The 24,764-nt window shown below is 38.1% G+C and overlaps 1 pseudogene; it reads left to right on the forward strand.

Moving 5' to 3' along the window:
* The first annotated feature begins 5,021 nt into the window (after positions 1–5,021).
* The window catches only part of LOC144251308 (uncharacterized), a 35,750-nt pseudogene continuing 16,007 nt past the window's right edge, over positions 5,022–24,764 (forward strand).

Below are 24,764 nucleotides of genomic sequence, written 5' to 3' on the forward strand. Positions count from 1 at the left end.
TTTTTAGTTGTAGTTTGACACAATACCTTTATTCTTTTATTTATTTGTTTTCATGTGGCGCTGAGGATTGAGCCCAGGGCCTCGCATGTGCTAGGGAAGCGCTCTACTTCTGAGCCCCAGCCCCAGCCCCTGAACTTGTATTTTTAAAATCTCATTAATTTGCTTGATTTTTCTCCTTGATACAAAGTGATTTTTAGCTTTTAATTCACTAAAAAAAATGGCACAGACATTAATGTGAGAAAATAATTGTTTTGCTAAAAACATATAGTGGAGCAACTCATTAGAAATGCTTGGGACAAGAATTGTTTCGTATTTCAGAATTTTTGATTGTGGAATATTTCCTCAGATTTTACCCATTGAACATGCCTAGTTCAAAAATCCAAAAGTTAAAAAGTTCCAAAATCTAAAATGTTTTGAGCATTACTCTAATGTTCTCAAAATATCAGATTTTGGATCATTTTCTGTTTGGATTTTCAGATTGGGAATGCTTAACCTGTATGCAAATTATGGCATATGAACACTTGATAAATTTTGTTTTAATTTTTGTGGATTTGAACTCCAAAGAGCTCCTGGCTCTGTTTGCTTATCTAGTTTGTTTATAAAATATGAGAAATACCCACCAGAATGCAATATACAATACCATTAGCAAATCCCAAACTCTAAACATTGATCCTGGAGGAATACATGCATAAAAAGAGCAAGAGAAGGGAGGTCGCTGAGCTAACCTCTGGGGTATCTGCTCAAAGTGGTTTTAAAAGGCAGTAGGAGCAAACAGGAGGTTGAGGTGACCCTATGCACAGTCTGCAATCCTGCAACAGTAGCTCCTCAAGAAGGTGAGGCTCAGTGGTGGCAATTGGCAAAAAAATACATTTGAGGGACATTTTCTCTGCACTCTACTGGGTTTTTGAATGGAGCCAGAGATTTCACCCTTATTTAAGTGTTTCTTTTTTCTTTCCAGGGAGAGACATTTCACACACACCCTTCCCCTCTGTAAAGCAGCAGCTTCTCCTTTGGGTCCCCTCTGTCTGTCATCAAATACATCAAGGATATCTGCAGAGTGCTGGCACCTCCCTGAGTGTGGATGACACTCAACATCTCTCAAAGGGCAGGGTGGAATCCTTGCACAGTTCTCATTGGCATGAAGGGCTTTTTGTATTAAGGTGAACAACAAGCTCATGAGAGTGCTCTGGGGTACCTGGATTCTAGAGACGTAGTCTGTTTCTCTTTGTTCATATGTATGGTTCTCCTCCCTTAGCCGAGATTTTATTTCATTATTTTTTGGAGGAGCCAGATTTTATCTACTTATTTTTATTATAATTATTATCTCATAATAATTGTACACAGAAATCTAACTCACTGTGATATTTCCACACATGCATACATTGCCCTCATATTACCTCCCCCCATCCCCCAGCACCTTTTCTGATCCCCAGCAATCTCTCTTCTACTTTCAAATCTCTTTTTTTTTTAAATTTAACATTTGAGAAAAAACATGAAAGATTTGTCTTCTTGCTTTTCTGTGTCATTTCATTTAACACAATAAAACCAGTTCTATCCACTTTGAGGCAAATGACAGGACTTCATTCTTCTTTATGGTTAAACAATAGTCATATATATATATATATATATATATATATATATATATATATATATATATATTATGATCTATGCTATATAGGGCTGGAGTGGTGGCTCAGTAGTAGAGCATCTGCCTAGCATGTTCTTCAGCACCACATATAAATAAACAAAAAATAAAGGTCCATTGAGAGCTAAAAAATATTTTAAAAAAGAATTAAAAGAAGATGTGAATACATATAAAGAATATATATATATATATATATATATATATATATATATATTATACATACACACATATATATATACATACTACACATACACCTGTATGTGTGTGTGTATATATGTATACACACACACATGTAACCATAGTTTCTTTCTCCATTCCCATGCTGATGAATACTTAGGTTGATCCTGTATCTTAGCTATTGTGAACAATGCCACAATAATCAGAGGTATGCAGCTATCTCTATATGCCAACTGAATTTCCTTCAGATAAATACTCAGGTGTGGGATAGTTGAGACATATGCAATTTCTATTTCCAGCCTTTTGACAAGCTTCTAAACTATTTCCAATGTGGATATACTAAATTACATTCCCACACACAGTGTATAAGTATTCCTTTTTCTCCATATCTTAGATTAATTTTGTTATAATAGATAGCTATTCTAACCTGGATATAATAGAATCTTACAATTTTTATTTGTATTTTCCTGATGACTAGTGAGATTGAGCATTTTTTCATGTATTTATTGGACATTTGTATTTCTTCAAAGAAGTGCCTATTCTGATTAAACCATTTTATTGATATATTTGTTTTTATTAAGTGGTTTTGAGTTTTTATATATTCTGAATATTAATCCTCTTTCAGATGTACAGCTGGCAAAGATTTTCTCCCTCCCTGATGGTTGTCTCTTCTCTTTGCTGATTGCTTTCTTTGCTGTGCAGAGAAGTATTTTAGTTTGATGTAATCCCATTTGTCTTTTTTTTTTTTTTTTTTTTTTTTTGCTTTTGTTGCCTATGATTTTGGGATCTCATCAGGAAATTACTGACTGTGCCAAAAATCTTAAAAAGTTCCCCAAACACATTCCCCTTGCAGTTTCAGAGTTTTTAGGTCCTACATCAAGGTCTTCAATTCATTATGAGTTGATTTTTTTGGACAGGAGGAGAAATTGGAGTCAAAGTTCAGTTTTCTGCATGTGATTATCCAATTTTTCTAGTACCATTTGTTGAAGAGACTATCCTTTCTCCAAGATATGTGTTTGGCACCTTTGTTGAGAAGCAGTTGCTTATGGGTTTATTTCTGTTTTTTCTGTTCTGTTTCATGGGTCTGTGTGTCCATGTAAAGGTCAATACCATGCTCTTAGTCCCTATGGCTCTTTTAATATAACTTGGGTTATCTCCATCTTTGGGCAAGGTGCATTGTTCCTGATGGGAATATAAATCTGTATTTCAGACATCTTCTTAGCAATGTCTGATTCTTGTGAGTATGATTAGTTTTCCATTGGTTTTACCAGTCAACTGGCATATAAAGCACTGTTGAAGGAGCAAGACTGAGGGCACCATTATGTCCTCCTTGCTCCTGGCCCTGCATTGCAATACTAGCACCATAAGGCTGCAGATCCTTGATAAGTACCTTCTGGAGCCACGTGCCCACTCTGTGAAAGTCACTTGGATTTAACTAGGCAATATCATTGACAAGTTCCCATAAAGGGCACCCATAATCAGATTCATCACCATAAGCTGAGAGGGGATGATTGACAGAAAGCCTACTCACAGCACCTCTGTATAGGAGACAACTCTTTCCTGGGAACCCTCCGGATCCACAGGGACCTGATCTTCCCACTTCTATGTGGAGCACCAAATTCACTCATCCTCTCAAACTCACTTGACTCATGTCCCAATAACCTGCTGACCAGCTCCTTCTCATGTTAACCAGTGGACATGCAGAAACTCTCTCTACCTCTCATCTTTTAGCAGCCTTTCCACTGCCTGAAGCACCCACCTGTAGTTACACAGCCAGCTAGGATGCAGCCCTTCCTTGCCCTCCCCTGGACACAGACTTGGACACTACACTGCCCTGTCTGCAGCCAGAATATTCTACAACTGAACCCTCATCCTACTCCAAGAGCCTATTAGTTGATTTTATTCAATCTTCATATCACTAATTTCTTAAACACAGAGGGAAAAAAGATTTGTCAGTAGTTTCCTGAGATGAAGGAAATCTTAAGGAAAAGATTAGTTAGGTTATGGAGCAATTACAGAGGCTATCAAGAAAAGGGAACAGATCCTGGAACAAGTTTCACATCCACAATGCTATATTGCAATTTCAACAATGTCCACTGGAACAAAGAGCCAAGTGTGTGTTTATTCTGAAACTTTGAGGAAGGAAAACAAATTGTTTACCTTGAATCTCCACTGGCTATAGATTAGCAGGTAGGATAATGCAAATCACAGAAAGCTTTGGGATTAGAGGACAAAGTAGAGGAAGAAGTGCTAACTGCTTCTGGACTGGTCAGTGTGAATAGTCCAAAGAGTTTTCACATAAAAGGGCATGCTATGCCTGCTGGTCAGCCATGGGATTTAAGTCAGTATTTCAACATATATGCAGGAATGTGCAAACTCAAAGCTGTATTAATCAACTTTTCTTAGCTCCCTATCCCAACAACCTACTGATTCTTGTGACTAAAGTTAAGACACTTTTTCTTATCAATATAATAATGAATAAAAACCTAAGCTAAGTTTTATTAGCTTCCTTTAGTGAAATATGCACAGATTCAAATTATTCAACAAGATTCAATGTTATGTCTTTTCTATCCAAATTGACTTATAAACCTAATACAATCTTGACCACAATCCCAGCAGGCTTTTTTTTTTTTTTTGGTAGAAATTAACAAACTGATTGTAGAAGGTATATGGGAATTCAAATGACCTAGAATAGCCAAATTATTTTTTGTAGAAGAACTAAGGATTTATATTACCTGATCTCAGAGATGAAAAAATAATTAAAGCTACAGTAATCAGAATAGTGGGGTATTAGCATGGAGGTTGGCATACAGACCAGTGGAACTGAGGAGAGAAGTCAGAAACAGATCCACACACAAATGGTCATCTGATTTTCCAAAAAGATTCTGAGATGATTTAATGGGGAATGAATGGCATTTGAACAGAAAATAATAGAATAACTGACTATCCAAATATAAAAATAATGACCTACAAACTTTCTCTCCCATCATGTATGTAAGAGGTTGGATTATGATCCCCCAAGGCAGACATCTAAGTCATGGGCTTCAGTACCTGCAAAAGAGACCTTGTGCTTAGATAAAGGATATTTGCGGAGATAATAAAATCAAGACTTTCCAATTAGATCGTCCTGGATTAGTTGGACAGCCTGTGTATCCAATGACACAAAATGAGGAGGAGACACAGACAAGAAAGGATAAACATGGAGAAAGCTATGGAAAGAAGTAAGGGAAGCCTTCAGCTACGCTGCCACAAACCAGAGAACACCTGCAGCCCCGAGCAGGAAAAGGTTTGGAGGACTCTCCCTCAGAGCCCCTGAGTGAGCAGGGCCCTAACAACAGCTTGATTTAGGCTTTGGGCCTCTGGAACTAAAAGGGAGTAAGTGTCTGTTGTTAGGAGCCCTCTTGTTTGTCAGTCATCCCCAGAAAACTGTCAGAACACACAAAAATTAGTTCAAATGTATGATAAGTCTAAATTTAATCTAGGACTATAATCTAATCTAGAACTATGAAATTCACAAAATGAAACAGGAAAGTCCTCATTACCTTGGTTGAAGTAAGCAGTGATTTTATTTTTATGAAACAAACAAAAAATGTTAACCATTAGGGAGAAAAATAAATGAAAAAAAAATCTTTTAAAAAGACACTACTAAGGAACTGCTGAGGAGAAGTAGGAGGAAATAGTGGCTGGGGGAAGATGCTGCTCTTTGACTTAAATTGCAATCGATTAGGGATCATTTCTCAGACTCACTCTAGAAGTGAGAGTTTAAATAAGTGAGGCTGCCATTGCTGCTTTGAACACCTCTAGGAGAGAATGTGGATTTATCAGAAGTGAAAAAGAAGAGCTTGCTAGGAGCCAAGGAAAACAAGAAAAAGTCCAGAGCTAGGGCTCCTCGTCCTACCAAATGCAAAAAGCTCTCAGATGAGAAGCCCAGGGATCACTCTAAAGACCTATGGACAACCCACTAAGGAGTCAAGCAAGAAGGACTATGGCAGAAATAAGCTCGAAGAGATGCAAGGCTTGCAGTGGAAGCAGTAGGTCCAGCTCCACTTTCAGCTCAGGATCCAGCGCCAACACAGGCTCAAGCAGGGGCTCCATGTCCTCTGCACGGACCGCTGGGGAAGCTCCAGCACATCAGCTCCAGTCTAGCAGCTCCTCTGGATCTCCCAGCCATTCTTGGCGCAGACATGACAGCAGGCGGCGCTCCTGCTCCAAATCCAAAACACATAAAACGGATAAAAAGGAAAGAAAAGGCGGAGCCCTTCCCCTAAACCCACCAAAGGCTCATCAGGAATGTGACCAAGGATCACATCATGGAGGTATTTTCCACTTATGGAAAAAATTAAAATGATTGACATGCCTGTGGAAGGCTGCGTCCTCAGACGTAGCTGAAAAGCCACTGAAGCGCATGGACTGAGGACAAATTGATGGCTAGGAAAGAGATCACTGCTACCGCTGTGTTGGCCTTCTGGCCTATGCCAACACCCCACCCACTCTAGCTTTTCAGCCCTCCCAGGAGAAGGCGGCCGCCGCTGCCATGTCACTCCCATGGATGAGGAGGAGACCACACTCTCCAAAACGCAGGTCCCCCATGCGCAGGTGGTTCTGCTTTTCTCACCGCCACCACCACAGAAGCCGCTCCAGTTCCAATTCGTCCCAACACACAGAGCCTCTGAAGCTCATCTATACCTTGCCTTTCACCTGGCTCAGCTGTGTCACTTTTCTAGACACAGGATTGTTGGCAGGGAAGGCCCCCTCACTGGGACAGGCTTCAAAGGCAGCAGTTGAGGCCTTTCCTCTGCAGGCAGGCTCTGGCTGCAGAAGCGCTGATGGTTCAGAGCTGTGCCCATTGAGGGGCCCTGCAGTTTTCTGGCAATAAGCTCACCCATTCCCTTTCCAAAGTCAGTTCAGTGGCAGAGCCTGCGGGGGACCAGCAATCTTCCAGGTGGCAGTGGGGCCCAGACTCTTCACAGATGACCTGAGCTAGTCTGGCAAATGTGTTGCTGTTGCTATGCTATGTCCACAGGAAAGGGGACAGAGCTGTCATTCCTGTTAGGCCTGGCCTCCACTCACCCTGAATTCTCAGGATTGTGTTCCCCCACCACCTGTTACTGTAAATGGTTCTGTCTTTCTGAGCCCTCCCACACACTCCACTGCCCCACATACCACTTACTCTTTGAAACTGATGAGAAAGTTGAGAGCCAGCTCTTCGAGGTCATTACAGAGCCCCCTGTTCTGACAGCCATTCAGGGTGGTTTTACAGGTACAGTGCTTTTTTTTTCCCTCTTATTGTACAGTCAGTATTAAAAAATTTGTTTTAAGTTTTGCAAATTTGTAGCATTTTAGAGAAGGCTGGATTTGTACATTGTTGTGTAGAGTGATGAAAATGTACTGAATAAACTTAGGATTAGAATGAAAAAAAAAAAGACTACTGGGAAAGTAAAAGCAAGCCAGTATCTGGGAGAAACATTTCATAATATAGATATCTGAGAATGAACTCATATCTACATGTACAAAGCAAACTTAATATTTTGTAGTAACAAAAAATCTAATTAAAAATTAGGTTAATGATTTAAATAAACATAAATTTGGTGGGGGGGGGCTGCATACCAGGGATTGAACTCAGGGGCACTTGATCACTGAACTGCATCCCCAGCCCTATTTTGTATTTTATTTAGAGACAGGGTCTCACTGAGTTGCTTAGTGCCTCACTTTTGCTGAGGCTTGGTTTGATCTCATGATCTTCCTACTTCAGCCTCACAAGCAGCTGGGATTACAGGCATACACCATTGCACCCAACTAAATAGACATACAAATTTTAAAACATAATATATGAATGGTTATTAAGCACACTAAAAACACTCTTAAGTCAATAAATAAATGAAAATTAATACCACAATAAGATATGTCTATGTATGGTACTTATTAAAATAGATCAAATCAAAAAGACTTGATAGTACCAACTCATGATAAGAATACAGAGCGACTAGAACTCCCGTATTCTGCTGCTAGATTAAAATGGTACAACTACCCTGGAAAACAGCTTGGCAATTTCTCTAAAAATTTAAGCATGGAACTACTATATTATTCACCATCCTACTCCTAGAATTTACCCAGGAGAAATAAGAGCATGCATCCATACACAGTGGGTAATTAGAGAATTAGAAGCCACTTTGCAGGCTGTGATTGTGGCTCAGTGGTAGAGTGCCTACCTAGCATGCATGAGGTACTAGGTTCGATCCCTGGCACCACATAAAAATAAACAAATAAAATGAAAGTATTGTGTCGATCTACAACTAAATATATATTAAGGAGAGAATTAGAAGTCACTTTGCTAAAAGTACTGACTCTTCACTCAGGCCTTTCAATGTCCAAAGAGTAACTAACAAACAGGATAAAGCTTGGCATCTCTGCTTTCAATTTGCATTTTATTATCTTACATTTTGGACCAGGACCCCGTTCAGTTCTGTTCAAAGGCTAATTAGTTACTTCGGGAGTAGAATACAAGGTTTATTAGCCCTAAATTTATCTAACCTATCTTGTCCCCCTTCAAGACTGAGGACATCAAGAGAGATATTTTTGAGATTTGCAGGGACATTAAATTGCCAGCTTTTACAACCCTCCACCCTTCAGTGGCTCCCACATGTCTCCTGTGACTGCCCTAAACCTGCAGTCAGTTGTGTTCTAGGATTAGCAGAGCCTCACAGACAGATCATGCCTGATGAGATCATTCCACTAAATGGGAGCAATTACCTCCCATGGGAACTGAGGCTGCCCCATGAAGCAGGAGCAATCACCCCATGTGTACTGATTGTACCACTTAACTGTGATAAGGCCTTCTGCAGAGCCACCTCATAAAACCAGTTCTGAAATAATGATCAACCAGAGCATAGCCTGACCAAACTGAGCTACTTTGCTATCTATGAAAACTCCCATTTGAACTCCCAACACTTGACTTTGTTGCCTTTTCTATAAATCATGAGGTTTCTGTCAATGCCTTGAAGAAGATCTATGGCCACTGTACCCCTACACCTGTTCTTCCTGATGTGGTCACACTGATTAAAACTCCTTTCCTGCCCTTCACCACTACCTTTGTCTTTGATTGGCATATTGGGACAGGTGGCCCAGCCTGATCTGTTGGGACACCCTGGGGCTAGGGTCTTCAAGAACTCCAGTAACACATTCATAGCAGCTTTATCAGTGTCAAAACCAGGAGATGAGCCAAATATCCATCAACAGAAGACATACCCAAAACAATAAAATCAGATTCAGCAACCAAAAGGAGCAAACTACTAATGGATGCAATACAATGGATATTTCTCAAACACAAAAAGTAGGAAAAATGCAAAAGAATATAAGCTCTAAGATTGCATTTATGTAATCACAAAGTTTATATGAAGGGTTAGAAAAGTTAAACCTAACTCATGGCATCAGAAAGAAAATCAGTGGTTGCCAAGGGCTATGGGTTGTCTGCAAATGAGGCAGAAGAGAACCTTTGGGGGATTATAGAAAATGCTGCATCTTGATTCATGTTGTTTACATGGCTGTATGTATTTATCATTGATTAATGTGTGCATTTTGTTTTATGTGAACTTACCCCAATATTAGTGGTATTTTAAATGAAAACAAGTTGAACCAGTATCTACACATTTCTGTGAATTCTTTCAAGAATGAGAAGACAGTCTACTTGGTGAACTAACTTTATTTAAATGAGTCCACTTTTGAAACTACATCAAAATCCCAATGTGTTCTGTTCGTAAGTACCCATGCCCTGCCCAGGCTGCTCTTAGTCCTCCCTGAGGATAGGGAGACATAGGCTGGGGCCTTTCTATCCTGGTCCCTGCTGACATCAGTTCCAAAGTGCTTAGTTGTCTGAAAGATGATCAACTGATTAACATGATATACAGTCTCTAACCTCAAGCAGATGTTGGCATACCTTGAAAAAGCAGATCACTTGAAGAAAGAAAACATCACTCTAAAAAATGGGGTATTTCCAGTAAAAATTGACTGGGGTTAAAAGGCTAGAGATAGGGAAAAGTTCATAGAAAAGTTGGAGCCAATGGATCTTTAAAAGGAAAAGTCTAGGATCAAGGAAGGGTCAGGAACTTCCTGACAAAGGTCAGCTGAAGGAAAATTGAAGAGGAGGTAAAATGTGTGTTATCTTTCTCTTAGTGATTTTTACATTAATATAGGGCCATATAAAGTGTTACATGTGATTTCCATTCCTTTAAATCTGCTAGGTTTGATCTAAGATGCAAGACATGATCTGTCCTTATTCATTTGGCAAGAACACGTACCCTCTGTGTTGGGTGGAGGGTCTATGAAAGTCCACTCTGTGTACTTGGCTTCTGGTGTTGCTCTGGTCACTGCCCTTGATGATTTTCTATCAGTTTGATTGATGATTTAGAGAACGGTGTTGAAATCTTCAATTCCTCTTGTGGATTTATCATGTTCTCCTTCAAGTTCTTTCAATTTTCTCTTCCTGATTTTCAAGTGTTAGACCAGGATGCAAGAAAAGAACACTGACTCCAATTAAAATCAAATTAAAGCAAACTTATTATTTCGACCGGCCGGGCTGCCTCTCCCTCCCAAAACAGCAGGAACAAGACAGCAGCAGCAGCTTTCCTGCAGCCCAGCTTTATAGCCCAGAAAGTTACACAAAAGGGGGGTTACAGATAACAGAAATCTGGCGAGCATAACACTAATGGTAGTTTACCTTTTTTGCTGGCCCCAACATCAGAATTTATGAGGACCATTAGAGCCTCAGAGAGGGTCATTGTCTGGCCAGGGAAGGCCAATATTTATGAGGTGTCACTAAAGTTTCAGAGAGGGCTGCTCTCTGGTCAGAGAGCCAGGCATGAGTGAGTTCAAGGCACAGGCAGGCATTCCAAACAGGTTCAGAATTTGCAGTAATTTATAGTAAAGCCAAAATTATCTTTTCATGGCTTTGTGGCGAGATTGCTCCCAATTTTAAGAAAAGATCAGGTTGGGTCTATCACAAGCTCTGACATTGCACATTGGGATTATTGTGTCTTCTCATAAAATGACCCTTATATCATCATGGAATGCCCCTCATCCTCCCTGATGGTATTCTTCATTCTGAAATCTACTTTGAGTGGCATTCATATAGATGGTTCAGTTTTCTTTTCATTGGTGTTTTCATGGTGTATTTTTTTTCAAGTCTTTCACTTTTAAACTACATATAACATTGCATTTAAAGGGAGCTTCTTCTAGAGCATTTAAAATTGTTATTTTTAAAACTAATCTGGCTCTATTGCGGGCCATCCCTGCCCTGCGCTGAGTGCTCACCATGGCCTGGTCCTGGCCATGCAGCCTAGGCCAGTCAGGTGCCATGCCCAGCCAAGCGAGGGCCTTGGTGCAGCTCTTCTGAGGAGGAGCGGGCTCACTAGGGCCGGTAGGAGGAAGATCAGCCCATCTGCACAGTGAACAGAGTTGTGTTGGATGTTACTTCCGGAAAGGAGTTGTTTGGAAGAGGAGCCTTGATCAGGAAGGATTCCACCAGAGGGGTGGCCAAGTTGTTCCTGGATCCTGCAGACCTCACCCATGATACCACAGTCTCATAGCAAAGGATCTGGAGACCCTGAATGATGCCTTCACCAGGGCATATAAGGACACATACTCCATTGTTGGCTACACAGCCCAGAGAATTTTCAGTGAGGACTTGGACTTTAAGCCTGAAGATCAACCCCATTTTGACATAAAGGATGAGTTTTGGTGTTCCACCTGCAGGAGGAGGTTCTTGGGAGAGAGCTGGGGCGACAGGTGCTTATCTTCTGCAAAATAGGCTGCCTGATGCCTCTGAGTCACCTGGATCTGAATAAAGCAGAAGTGAAGCTGAAAGTGTGAATGCATTTTATTATCCCATGGTCAAGTGCCGCCTGCCTGGGTATTCCTGGCTGCATGTTATCGAGGGTGCTAATAATAGCCCTAGTGGGAGGCCTTCTGCATGTCAACGGTTGGCCCTCTCAACAGTGATAAGAGGTGACTTAATTTCTTTCTTTGTACTTTTCTATACTTGCCGAATTTTCTTCTGTGACCAAGTTTATGTTATAATAAGAGGAAAAACTCATTTTCCTGTTGTTGGAGAGGAAAAAAGAGTGATTCTGTACTCTTTGTACATGGATATTCTGTATGTGTAGAGATAAGTCACTGCTGTTACTGTTGTCAAGCAACAATATATAGTTTTTGTGGTGTATGTTTTATTTTTTGTTTCAGCAGTTTTTATTGTTTTTAATTTTTTATTTGTATTTTTCTTTTGTCAACAATTCTATTTCTGGGAACTTTATTTTTATTGCTGTATGATAATTATACACAATAGTGGATTTCATTGTAATATATCTGTGCATGCACATAACATAATTTCATCAATTTCATTCCCCAGTATCTCCCCTTTCCACCTATTTCTCCTGCTCCCTTTCTTCTACTGTACTGGTCTCCTTTCTATAGTCTTTAAAAGCAATCTGCAGCCTCTGTTTTGATTAATATGATTAGAGCATTTGCATTTAATAAAATCATTGACCTCTTTGGATTTAGCTATGTTAATATTTGTTTCCCATTTGTGCCATCTGTTTTCTGGTTTATTTCCTTTTTCTGCCTTCATTTGCATAATGTGAACAGGTTTGAATTAATTGTTTTTTTTTATAATATCTCCTCATGTAAATATTTTTCTCAATACTTAAAATTTTGCATCTCTACTTCAGGCCATATCTACAGAGTTCAAATCTAAGTGAGTTAAAATCCTAACTGTACAAATTACACTGTGAAAACTTTCAGAAGAAAATGTGCTATATTTCTTGTTAAAGAAAGATTTCCTAAAAAGACCAATACAACCTGCCAGGAGTAGGAACAGGCACCCCCCCAAAATGCAAGTGACCAATAAATATATGAAAATATATACAATCTCAATTGAGAAATGCCAATTAAAACTACAATCAGATACCATTTATATTATGGATATTGCAAGGGGAGAGGCAGAAACCATCAAACCAATCAGTATTGGTGAATATCTGGAGCAATGACAAATCTTAGGCCCAGCTGGAGAGAGGCTGAATTCTTACATCACTTAAGGGAGGGACTGGAACAGATTACTCACACTATGACCCAGCAAGACATCTAGTCTGGTGCCTGGTACACATAAAGACATATAAATTGTATCTTCAGCAGCACTATTTCAAATAGCAAAAAAAACTCAGATGCAACTTGAACATGACTAAATTAAGTGTTGGTATATCCATTCAATGGAATACTCTGTAGCAATTAAAAAGAATAAGCCACATTGTCTTGACATGGGCAAATGTAACCCATAATTTTATTGACTAGAATGAGCAACTTGCACAAGCATGCACACAGTGCACGGGCACATCATTTAAGAAAAAGAGGACAGTAAAGCACTACATCCTTGGAATGCTCCTTTAAATTCCCAGGAACCAGGCTAAGTCAAGGGACTATAGAGAGCAGTCCTGGGTCAGAATGTCCAGCTAGTGCTATCTGACATTCTCTCATGTATGCTAGGAACTAGAACATGTTAGTATTATCTGTAGAAAGTCACTTTTTTGCATGCATGACAGGATAGCTGCTCCTTGATAAAAAGAAAAAAGCAAGCTAATACTGATATAAGCTAATACTATAAAGAACAAAGCAAGCTAATACTGATGATGTCACTGCTTCTGCAGCCTAAGCTATAAAACCTCCTTCCACACAGTGACTGGAGAGAGGCTGAATTCTTACATCACTTAAGGGAGGGAATGGAACAGATTACTCACACTATGACCCAGCAAGACATCTAGTCTGGTGCCTGGTACACAAAAAGACATATATAAACTGTATCTTCAGCAGCACTATTTCAAATAGCAAAAAACAAACAAACAAACAAACAAAAAAACCCAGATGCAACTTGAACTGAGGGCACTGCAGAAAAAATAGGTGTCTTTCATACAGCTGGCCACCACCAGACAAAACACAATGAGGAATAGGAGACATTGTCTTCTGGGGTGGCATTATTAAGGGCAGGAGGTGCTACTTGGTGAAGCACTGTGAGGGAAGAAGGTCCAGCCTTCACCACTGGACTCTACTAAAGCCTCCCATTCAGCCTGTCTCCGATGGGCCTCCCCCCAAAGCATTTCCCTTACATCTCACCCACCATCTCCAGGTGTCTCTCCCTTGGTGTTTTGGCAAGTTATCCCACTGCTCTGGAACAACTGTTCTGGCTGTGGACATTATCCCATTTATAAATTGTTCAAAATACACACAATAAGTCTCTGTGTTGTTTAAGAATGCACGCATACATAATGGAGTCTAAAGGGAAATGCAGGAATAATGAAGATTAAATTCAGGTTAGTGGTTATATCAGGGGGAACATTGCAGGATAGATTAGACAGGAAAATGCAAGGGTCCTGATCAGAAAATCAGTCAAGGTGTTCTTTATTTTTGAAAAAAAAATTGTATGTTTGAAATATTAAATAATAAAAACATATTTATCTCTCTATATACATAGGAAGAAACACTTCCAAAATCTTAAAAATGTGTATTGTTGAGCAGTAAAATTATGAGGTATTTGTATTTTCATATTTTCTAAAAATTTCTTCTAGAGTGTATTATTCTTATTATCAGAAAAATAGTTGCAAGAACAGCTTTTTATAAAAGAATATTTTATCACAAACAGCCATACAGCAACCAACCACACAATACCGAGATCAGGATGTGCCTGGTTTTTTGAAATACATTGTTTCCATTTCTCCAACCTGTCATGCTCCTACTGTGGAATGAGTTAGGGTCTTCAGGAGGGTGGTAGGACACAGAAATGCTACCAACCTGCCTGCCCCTGTCCCCTGTTTCTCCACAGAGACTTCTCTCACTATAACTTCTTTCCTCAAGCAGCATCAGCCTGTGTCTAGAAAAGGGCACAGGAAAGTCCTGCCCAGCTGTGTGCAGCACTCAGATCTCCTGTGGGAATCAGGTGTAGCACTGTGATGTTGTCAGTGAGCCCCACAGCCCAGGGGAAGGACAGCGCCAATCCATTCACTCTCTATTCAGGGATTGGCAACACAGACCCTGATCCTGGATAGTTACTTATTATGGGCAGTTCAATTAGTTGTTAATCTCACCTCTGAAATTTCCTCCTCACGTTTTCCACAAATACCATTTAACTTTGGTGGTCTAACATAAATCTTATAAATAATGAATAAATAGAAAATTTGGTGACAAAAAGACAGACTTGCACCCAAGTGAAAAAAATGAATATGAATTAATCATACCCAGCAAACATTTGGCTTTGATAGTTAATGAAGGTGTTAATGTTAAAAAGTTAATACAGTGTTTCTTATTCAAGTCTAAATAAAAAGAAAACATAAGACACACAAAAAAAATATTATAAGTAAAATAACTGCATTGAACATCCTCAGACATATTATGGCAGGTAGCTCCTATATTTTCTTTAAAAATACTACAAAACTAAATTTTTTAAGTAAAAAATACAGGCAAATAGATTCTAGTGAAATCTATTCAAAATAAAGTTTTCTTTCCCATATTTTTATTGGTGCATCATAATTACATATATTAGTGGGATTTGTTATTACCTATTCATTCATGCACATAATATAACAATATGATTTGGTCAATATCATTCCCCAGTAGTTCTCATTTTTAGTTTTACATGACAGCAGGAAAATTATAGCCACCTCATGCCAACTTCTGAGTAGCTGAGGAAAAGACAGAAACACATATGGAAAAACTAATTCTTTTTTATGAAAAAAGAGGTCATCATTGACTTTATAATTAAAGTAGCAGGATTTATATCCCCATACTCACATATATATGTATGGCTACATTATTCAATTTTAGGTAGCATTGAATTCTCTTTTAGTACACTTTGTATATAGCATACATATAATATACACGGAATTTGAAATAAAAATTTTAAACATTAATAATGAAAACTACTGAAATAATTTAAAATAACATTTTATGTATTTTGTCTAGAGTATTTCAGTCATATTCATCAACTGCTCTAGAATTTTAACACAGACCAAAGTGCTCACTTCCAAAGAATTCCAATTTTATTTCTCATTTAAGGAACCTCACTCAGCAGAGAAAAGTATACAATATGTAGCCTTCTTCCTAAGCCCATAGCCCAGTCTCCTTTCTCAGACTATGTGTTTAATGGGACCTATGTCGGAGATAAGGTGCTCACCTGAACTAATAGGAAAGGGCTTACTCAATTTCTTATTTTTGTATGATTTTATGAGACATTTGAAGGTTCATATGTGTGTTCAGCATTAATCTTTTTTTTGAATAATTAAACTGTAATTCTTTTTTTTCTTTTTTTATTGGTTGTTCAAAACATTACAAAGCTCTTGACATATCATATTTCATACATTAGATTCAATTGGGTTATGAACTCCCATTTTTACCCCAAATACAGATTGCAGAATCACATCAGTTACACATCCACATTTTTACATAATGCCATATTAGTAACTGTTGTATTCTGCTACCTTTCCTATCCTCTACTATCCCAGCATTAATCTTAATTGCTCTCAAATGTCCATATCATCCCTATGGCCTACAGTTCTAACATTATAAAATACTTATTTTATATTTATTAGAATTTTTGCATTTTTAATCTTATTTTCTTTTTCCTATGAATTGCTCAAGAGATATTATTTTTTCAATATTTCCATGAAAAGAGATTTTCTGCTTCCCATTTTCCTACTAATTACTAGTTTTATTGAACTAGTTACAGACTATTGTAGGCAATAATACTGACTTGTAAGATTTATTGAGGTTCTCTTATGACCTAGTATGCTTTTACTTTTTTCAATAAAATTTCATGGAACATGAAAAAAGGATTTTTTTTCCTTTGTTTTCTCTGGTGCTGTATTTATTTCTCCTTTAGCCTCACTTGCTTTTTCTGTTCACTATATTTGATGATAAGAGGAAATTATGACCCCAGCAAGAGCAGTGGCCTGAGGAACAAGAGACCCAGTTCCCCCAGGGCAATGCAGTAAGTACTGAAGACAGTGCAGCTCAGGTAGGATCATTGCTGGTATAGATCAATGGAATGGGATTGAGAGTCCAGAAGGAACCAATTATCTTTATGATCTGTTGATATTTAACAATGTTGCCAAGACAATTCAAGGGGGAAAAAATAATCTTTTCCACAGATGTTGCTGGGACAACTAGTTATCCATGTACACAAACTTGGAGTTGGATCCCTTCCTCAAAGCAGGTACAAATATTAACTCAAAATGGATCAAATATTTAAATTTAAATATAAGAAAATTTTTGTTATACTAAGTTAGGCAATGCCTTCATAGTGGCACAGCCTATTTCCTCTGCAGCAGGAGTCACCTGTATCCCTCAGTTGTGAAATGCCAAGTGTAGGCCCCAGGGGAGGGTGCTCCTGGTTCCAAGGCTTTAAAGTTTCCAGTTCCTGTTGCCCTGCCAGACCTTGTGACCCACGTGGAGGAGATAAGGAAGTGTCCTTATATCTCCCATCACCATACATGGAGGAAACACTTCTGGTGAATTTGGGAATCAAAAGAGAAGAATCAAGTTCTATAATTCCTAAATTTTCTAAAATGTATATGTTTGTCTTTTATAAATGGATTTAGAATATTAAAACACATGTGCCTACAACATTACATGAGCCTTCAGAAAGCCACCATTGGAGAGATTAATAGGAATTTCACACTGTTCTTTGTGGCCTGGTTAATACTCTTTTCAAGACGTGAGTTTAATTTCAGGAAATGGAAATTTTTTTAAGCTTTTTTTTTAAAGTTATAGATGAACACAAAATCTTTTTTTGTTTACTTATTTTTATGTGGTGCTGAGGATCGAACCCAGTGCCTCACATGTGTGAGTGAAGATTCTCTTATGACCTAGTATGCTTTTACTTTTTTCAATAAAATTTCATGGAACATGAAAAAAGGATTTTTTTCCTTTGTTTTCTCTGGTGTTGTATTTATTTCTCCTTTAGCCTCACTTGCTTTTTCTGTTCACTATATTTGTTATTAAATCAGATCAGAACATTGAAGTCTCCCCCTTCTGGTGTGCAATTACTTCTACTACCCCTGTATTTTGTTTTCTGCATCCTGATATGTTATTAGACTCACAAATTTTTATGTGTTCACACATTAATTTTAAACCTTGCTGTTCAGCTTATTAAAGTGATTTTTTCACTAATATATATATATATATATATATATATATATATATATATATATATATATATAACTGCTATGTTTTTTTTAATCCAATGTATTTACAATTTAACAGTTTGTATTTCCAGATTGGCAGATTATGTTTTGTCTGAACTTCATTCTACTGTGTTGCCCATTTGTTGGCCCTATCTGAAAAACAAGCTTTCAATAAGCATATTCTCCTTCTAGTAAGTAGATTGTCTTGCTGCTGTGATAATCATCTTTATAATTTATGGCATTCCCTTAACTATTTTTCTAGAAATTTCATATTATAAACAATAGTAGAAGTCGTATGCTTACCTTCCTTTACCCTACTTAACTGTCCATTTAAATAGATTTTATGGTCTTTGATAATTTTAATTTTAGTACTAATGTATACATATATACATATATATGTATGTATGTGTGTGTGTATATATATATATATATATATATATGTGTGTGTGTGTGTGTGTGTGTATATATATTTCTACTTATGTATTTGTTGATTTTTTAAAAAGAAAATCATCATTCTATGCTCTGTTTTGTTGGGTAATTGTTGGGTAAATCCTGGGCTCCTAAGGAGCTTGCCCTTGCCCCTGGATTCTCCTGCCATCACTGACAACTCACCCACTCTCCCTACTTGATTATTCCTATGAGAGCAGAGATCTTCTCTTTGTTCCAACTTTGAGATGGCCTCTGATTTGATGTGCATGTATTGCAGCTGAGGCTTAGGCCTGCTGCCTGCACTTGGGGTGAAGGAGGATGGGGTTTCAGGGGAAGCACAGAGCAGGTGGTCACAGGGGAAGTGAGAGACAATGTTATTGCTGGTGCCCCCAAGAAATCTAATAATGTTGGACTTCTGAATGGATTCCTAAATAGCATTAAACTCTAAATAGGGTCCACATGCTGTGCAATTATAAAATCAATGCACTATGGGCAGTCACATGGTAATGTCTGCTTACTCACTGGGGCCATATGGCTGCAGAAAGGCAAGGAAGAAGAGCCAGGACCAGGGAAGACTCATAGCCCTTGTTGGTTTAAAAAATAATTTAAAAAATAAAATATTGTTCTTATGATTATTCAGGTTTAGTAGGACAAAGAGGGCAAGAGATGACTCACATTGAAATGAGTCTGATAATATCCATTCAAATTGAGTGAAATTATCAAAGTTGATAGCCAGAAGGAAGGGGACCCACACACCATGAAGGGCCATATGGGAAGCACCAACGTCTGTCAGGGTTCAGAGGGAATAAGGAATTGGGGCAAGGCATTGATTGTGATTTCTCAAAACTAGAGCATACTTTTGCTTCCAAGGTTCTAATTTAAAATAGTAAAAATAAATGGGTGCTGAAGGCAAAGACCCTACTCTAAAAGTAGGAAAGTCAATGACTGAGGATGAGATCCAATTTGTTTATTATGAGGACCTACCAAACAATCCTTCCTTCTAATAAATGTAACACATTAATTTAGCATCTGAATGTATTCTGCATAAGAGTTATACTTGTGATGAGGTCACTGTCTGGTTCACAGTTCTTTCTAATAAAACATATTAGTAAGACCTACAAATTTGGATGCATCTCTAGGCTCCCTTTCATATGTTCAAGAGGTCCACGTTACTCAGTTGCACAGGTGCTAAAAGATCTGAAAGGAGAATGTCAGGCATCCTGATAGCCAGGAAATGGGGTATACTACCACTCAGTTACATTTCCACCCTGTTTTAAATTTTATTTAGAGACAAAGTTTCACTAAGTTGCCCAGGCTTTCCTATAATCCTATAATCCTCCTGCCTCAGCCTCCCAAGTAGCTGGTATTACAGGTTCTGGTTGAGTTTCGAAGGCTTTCCTCAAACTTGGCTCCTCTAGCCCCCTGAGTCACTGGGTCTACAGGGGATGATGCACTTCCCACTTCCTCTCCTTAAAGATTTATTAATATAAGGCATTGTTATAAAGTAATTGTAATTAAGGGGATTAGTACATCCTCCCAATGTGTTATGAGAGAATGGCCATAATAGAATTTTATTTTTTTTTTTTTTCAGCAATGGATTTTTTTTTTCCTTTTTTTTTTCTTTTTTTTTTTTTTTATTGGTCGTTCATAACATTACATAGTTCTTAATACATCATATTACACGGTTTGATTCAAGTGGATTATGAACTCCCCCTTTTACCCCGTATACAAATTGCTGTATCACATCAGTTACCCTTCCATTGATTGACATATTGCCTTTCTAGTGTCTGATGTATTCTGCTGTCTGTCCTATTCTCTACTATCCCCCCTCCCCTCCCCTTCCCTCCCCTCCCCCCCTCCCCTTTTCTCTCTCTACCCCTTTTACTGTAAATCATTTCTTCCATTTGTATTATCTTGTCTTACCCCTCCATTCCTCTTATATGACATTTTGTATAACCCTGAGGATCGCCTTCCATTTCCATGCACTTTCCCTTCTCACTCCCTTTCCCTCCCACCTCTCATCCCTGTTTAATGTAAATATTCTTCTCAAGCTCTTCGTCCCTACCCTGTCCTTGTTAACTCCCCTTATATCAAAGGAGTCATTTGGTATTTGTTTTTTAAAGATTGACTAGCTTCACTTAGCATAATCTGCTCTAATGCCATCCATTTCCCTCCAAATTCTATGATTTTGTCATTTTTTAATGCAGAATAATACTCCATTGTATATAAATGCCACATTTTTTTTATCCATTCATCTATTGAAGGGCATCTAGGCTGGTTCCACAGTCTTGCTATCGTGAATTGAGCTGCTATGAACATCGATGTAGCAGTGTCCCTGTAGCATGCTCTTGTTAGGGCTTTAGGGAATAGACCGAGAAGGGGAATAGCTGGGTCAAATGGTGGTTCCATTCCCAGCTTTCCAAGAAATCTCCATACTGCTTTCCAAATTGGCTGCACCAATTTGCAGTCCCACCAGCAATGAACAAGAGTGCCCTTTTCCCCGCATCCTCTCCAGCACTTATTGTTGTTTGACTTCCTAATGGCTGCCAGTCTTACTGGAGTGACATGGTATCTTAGGGTAGTTTTGATTTGCATTTCTCTGACTGCTAGCGATGGTGAGCATTTTTTCATGTACTTGTTGATTGATTGTATGTCCTCCTCTGAGAAGTGTCTGTTCAGGTCCTTGGCCCATTTATTGATTGGGTTATTTGTTATCTTATTGTCTAATTTTTTGAGTTCTTTGTATATTCTGGTTATTAGGGCTCTATCTGAAGTGTGTGGAGTAAAGATTTGTTCCCAGGATGTAGGCTCCCTGTTTATCTCTCTTATTGTTTCTTTTGCTGAGAAAAAACTTTTTAGTTTGAGTAAGTCCCATTTGTTGATTCTATTTGTTAACTCTAGCGCTATGGGTGTCCTATTGAGGAATTTGGAGCCCGATCCCACAGCGTGTAGATCATAACCAACTTTTTCTTCTATCAGATGCCGTGTCTCTGATTTAATATCAAGCTCCTTGATCCATTTTGAGTTAACTTTTGTGCACGGCGAGAGATATGGATTCAGATTCATTTTGGTGCAAATGGATTTCCAGTTTTCCCAGCACCATTTGTTGAAGATGCTATCCTTCCTCCATTGCATGCTTTTAGCCCCTTTATCAAATATAAGATAGTTGTAGTTTTGTGGATTGGTTACTGTGTCCTCTATTCTGTACCATTGGTCCACCCGCCTGTTTTGGTACCAGTACCATGCTGTTTTTGTTACTATTGCTCTGTAGTATAGTTTGAAGTCTGGTATCGCTATACCGCCTGATTCACACTTCCTGCTTAGTATTGTTTTTGCTATTCTGGGTCTTTTATTATTCCATATGAATTTCATGATTCTTTTATCTATTTCTACAAGATATGCTGTTGGGATTTTGATTGGCATTGCATTGAACTTATATAGGACTTTTGGTAATATCGCCATTTTGATGATGTTAGTTCTGCCTATCCATGAGCAGGGTATATTTTTCCATCTTCTAAGGTCTTCTTCTATGTCTTTCTTTAGGGTTCTGTAATTTTCATTGTATAAATCTTTCACCTCTTTTGTTAGGTTGATTCCCAAGTATTTTATTTTTGGGGGGGATATTGTGAATGGAGTAGTTGTCCTCATTTCCGTTTCAGAGGATTTGTCGCTGATATACAGGAATGCCTTTGATTTATGCGTGTTGATCTTATATCCTGCCACTTTGCTGAATTCATTTATTAGCTCTAATAGCTTCTTTGTAGACCCTTTTGGGTCTGCTAGGTATAGAATCATATCATCTGCAAATAGTGATAATTTCAGTTCTTCTTTTCCTATTTTTATGCCTTTAATTTCTTTCGTCTGTCTAATTGCTCTGGCCAGTGTTTTGAGGACTATGTTGAACAGAAGTGGTGAGAGAGGGCATCCCTGTCTTGTACCAGATCTTAGAGGGAATGCCTTCAATTTTTCTCCATTCAGAATGATGCTGGCCTGTGGCTTATCATAGATTGCTTTTACAATGTTGAGGTATGATCCTGTTATCCCTAATTTTTCTAGCGTTTTGAACATAAAGGGATGCTGTACTTTGTCGAATGCTTTTTCTGCATCTATTGAGATGATCATATGGTTCTTATTTTTAAGTCTGTTGATGTGGTGAATAACATTTATTGATTTCCGTATATTAAACCAGCCTTGCATCCCAGGGATGAATCCTACTTGATCATGATGTATAATTTTTTTGATATGTATTTGAATCCGATTCGCCAGAATTTTATTGAGGATTTTTGCGTCAAGGTTCATTAGAGATATTGGTCTGTAGTTTTCCTTCTTTGACGTGTCTTTGTCTGGTTTCGGAATCAGGGTGATGTTGGCCTCGTAGAAGGAATTTGGAAGTTCTCCCTCTTTTTCTATTTCCTGAAATAGCTTGAAAAGTATTGGTGTTAGTTCCTCTTTAAAGGTTTTGTAAAACTCTGCTGTATACCCATCCGGTCCTGGGCTTTTCTTAGTTGGTAGTCTTTTGATGGTTTCTTCTATTTCCTCTATTGTTATTGGTCTGTTTAGGTTGTCTATATCCTCCTGGCTCAATCTGGGCAGATCATAGGACTCAAGGAATTTATCTATGCCTTCAGTATCTTCTATTTTATTGGAGTATAAGGATTCAAAGTAATTTCTGATTATCTTCTGTATTTCTGAAGTGTCTGTTGTGATATTGCCTTTTTCATCCCGTATGCTAGTAATTTGGGTTCTCTCTCTTCTTCTCTTCGTTAGCATGGCTAAGGGTCTGTCAATTTTATTTATTTTTTCAAAGAACCAGCTTTTAGTTTTGTCAATTTTTTCAATTGTTTCTTTTGTTTCAATTTCATTAATTTCAGCTCTGATTTTAATTATTTCTTGCCTTCTACTTCTTTTGCTGTTGTTTTGCTCTTCTTTTTCTAGGATTTTGAGATGAAGTATGAGATCATTTATTTGTTGGTTTTTTCTTTTTTTGAGGAATGAACTCCAAGCAATGAATTTTCCTCTTAGAACTGCTTTGAATGTGTCCCATAGATTCCGATATGTTGTGTCTGTGTTTTCATTTAACTCTAGGAATTTTTTAATTTCCTCCTTGATGTCTTCTAAAACCCATTGATCACTCAGCAACCTATTGTTCATTCTCCAGGTGATGCTTGATTTTTCCTTTCTTCTTTTATCATTGATTTTCAGTTTCATTCCATTATGATCAGATAAGATGCATGGTATTATCTCTACCCCTTTGTATTGTCTAAGAGTTGCCCTGTGACATAGTATATGGTCTATTTTTGAGAAGGTTCCATGTGCTGCTGAGAAAAAAGTGTAGCTACTTGATGTTGGGTGGTATAGTCTATATATGTCAATTAAGTCTAGGTTGTTAATTGTGTTATTGAGTTCTATAGTTTCCTTATTTAACTTTTGTTTGGAAGATCTGTCCAGTGGTGAGAGAGGTGTGTTGAAGTCTCCCATGATTATTGTATGTTGGTCTATTAGACTCTTGAACTTGAGAAGAGTTTGCTTGATGAACACAGCTGCACCATTATTTGGGGCATATATATTTATGATTGTTATGTCTTGTTGGTTTATGGTTCCCTTGAGCAGTATGAAGTGTCCTTCTTTATCCCTTTTGATTAGCTTTGGCTTGAAATCTATTTTATTAGATATGAGTATGGACACTCCTGCTTGTTTCCGTGGTCCATATGAGTGATATGATTTTTCCCAACCTTTCACCTTCAGTCTATGTATATCTTTTCCTATCAAATGCGTCTCCTGTAGACAGCATATTGTTGGGTCTTGTTTTTTGATCCATTCTACTAGCCTGTGTCTCTTAATTGGTGAGTTTAAGCCATTAACATTTAGGGTTATTATTGAGATATGGTTTGTTCTTCTATCCATATTTGTTTATTGATGTTACTAAACCTGATTTGTTATCCTCTTTGACTACTTTCCCCCCTTTACTGTCCTACCTCCCATTGTTGGTTTTCAAAGTTATTTTCCATTTCCTCTTCCTGTAATGTTTTGCCAAGGATTTTTTGAAGAGATGGTTTTCTAGCTGCGAATTCTTTTAACTTTTGTTTATCGTGGAAGGTTTTAATTTCATCTTCTAATCTGAAGCTTAATTTCGCCGGATACACGATTCTTGGTTGGAACCCATTTTCTTTCAGTGTTTGAAATATGTTATTCCAGGATCTTCTAGCTTTCAGAGTCTGTGTTGAGAGATCAGCTGTTATCCTGATTGGTTTACCCCTAAATGTAATCTGCTTTCTTTCTCTTGCAGCTTTTAAAATTCT

Source organism: Urocitellus parryii, assembly GCF_045843805.1.
Source record: "Urocitellus parryii isolate mUroPar1 chromosome 13 unlocalized genomic scaffold, mUroPar1.hap1 SUPER_13_unloc_10, whole genome shotgun sequence".
In the NCBI taxonomy this organism is placed as follows: Eukaryota; Metazoa; Chordata; class Mammalia; order Rodentia; family Sciuridae; genus Urocitellus; species Urocitellus parryii.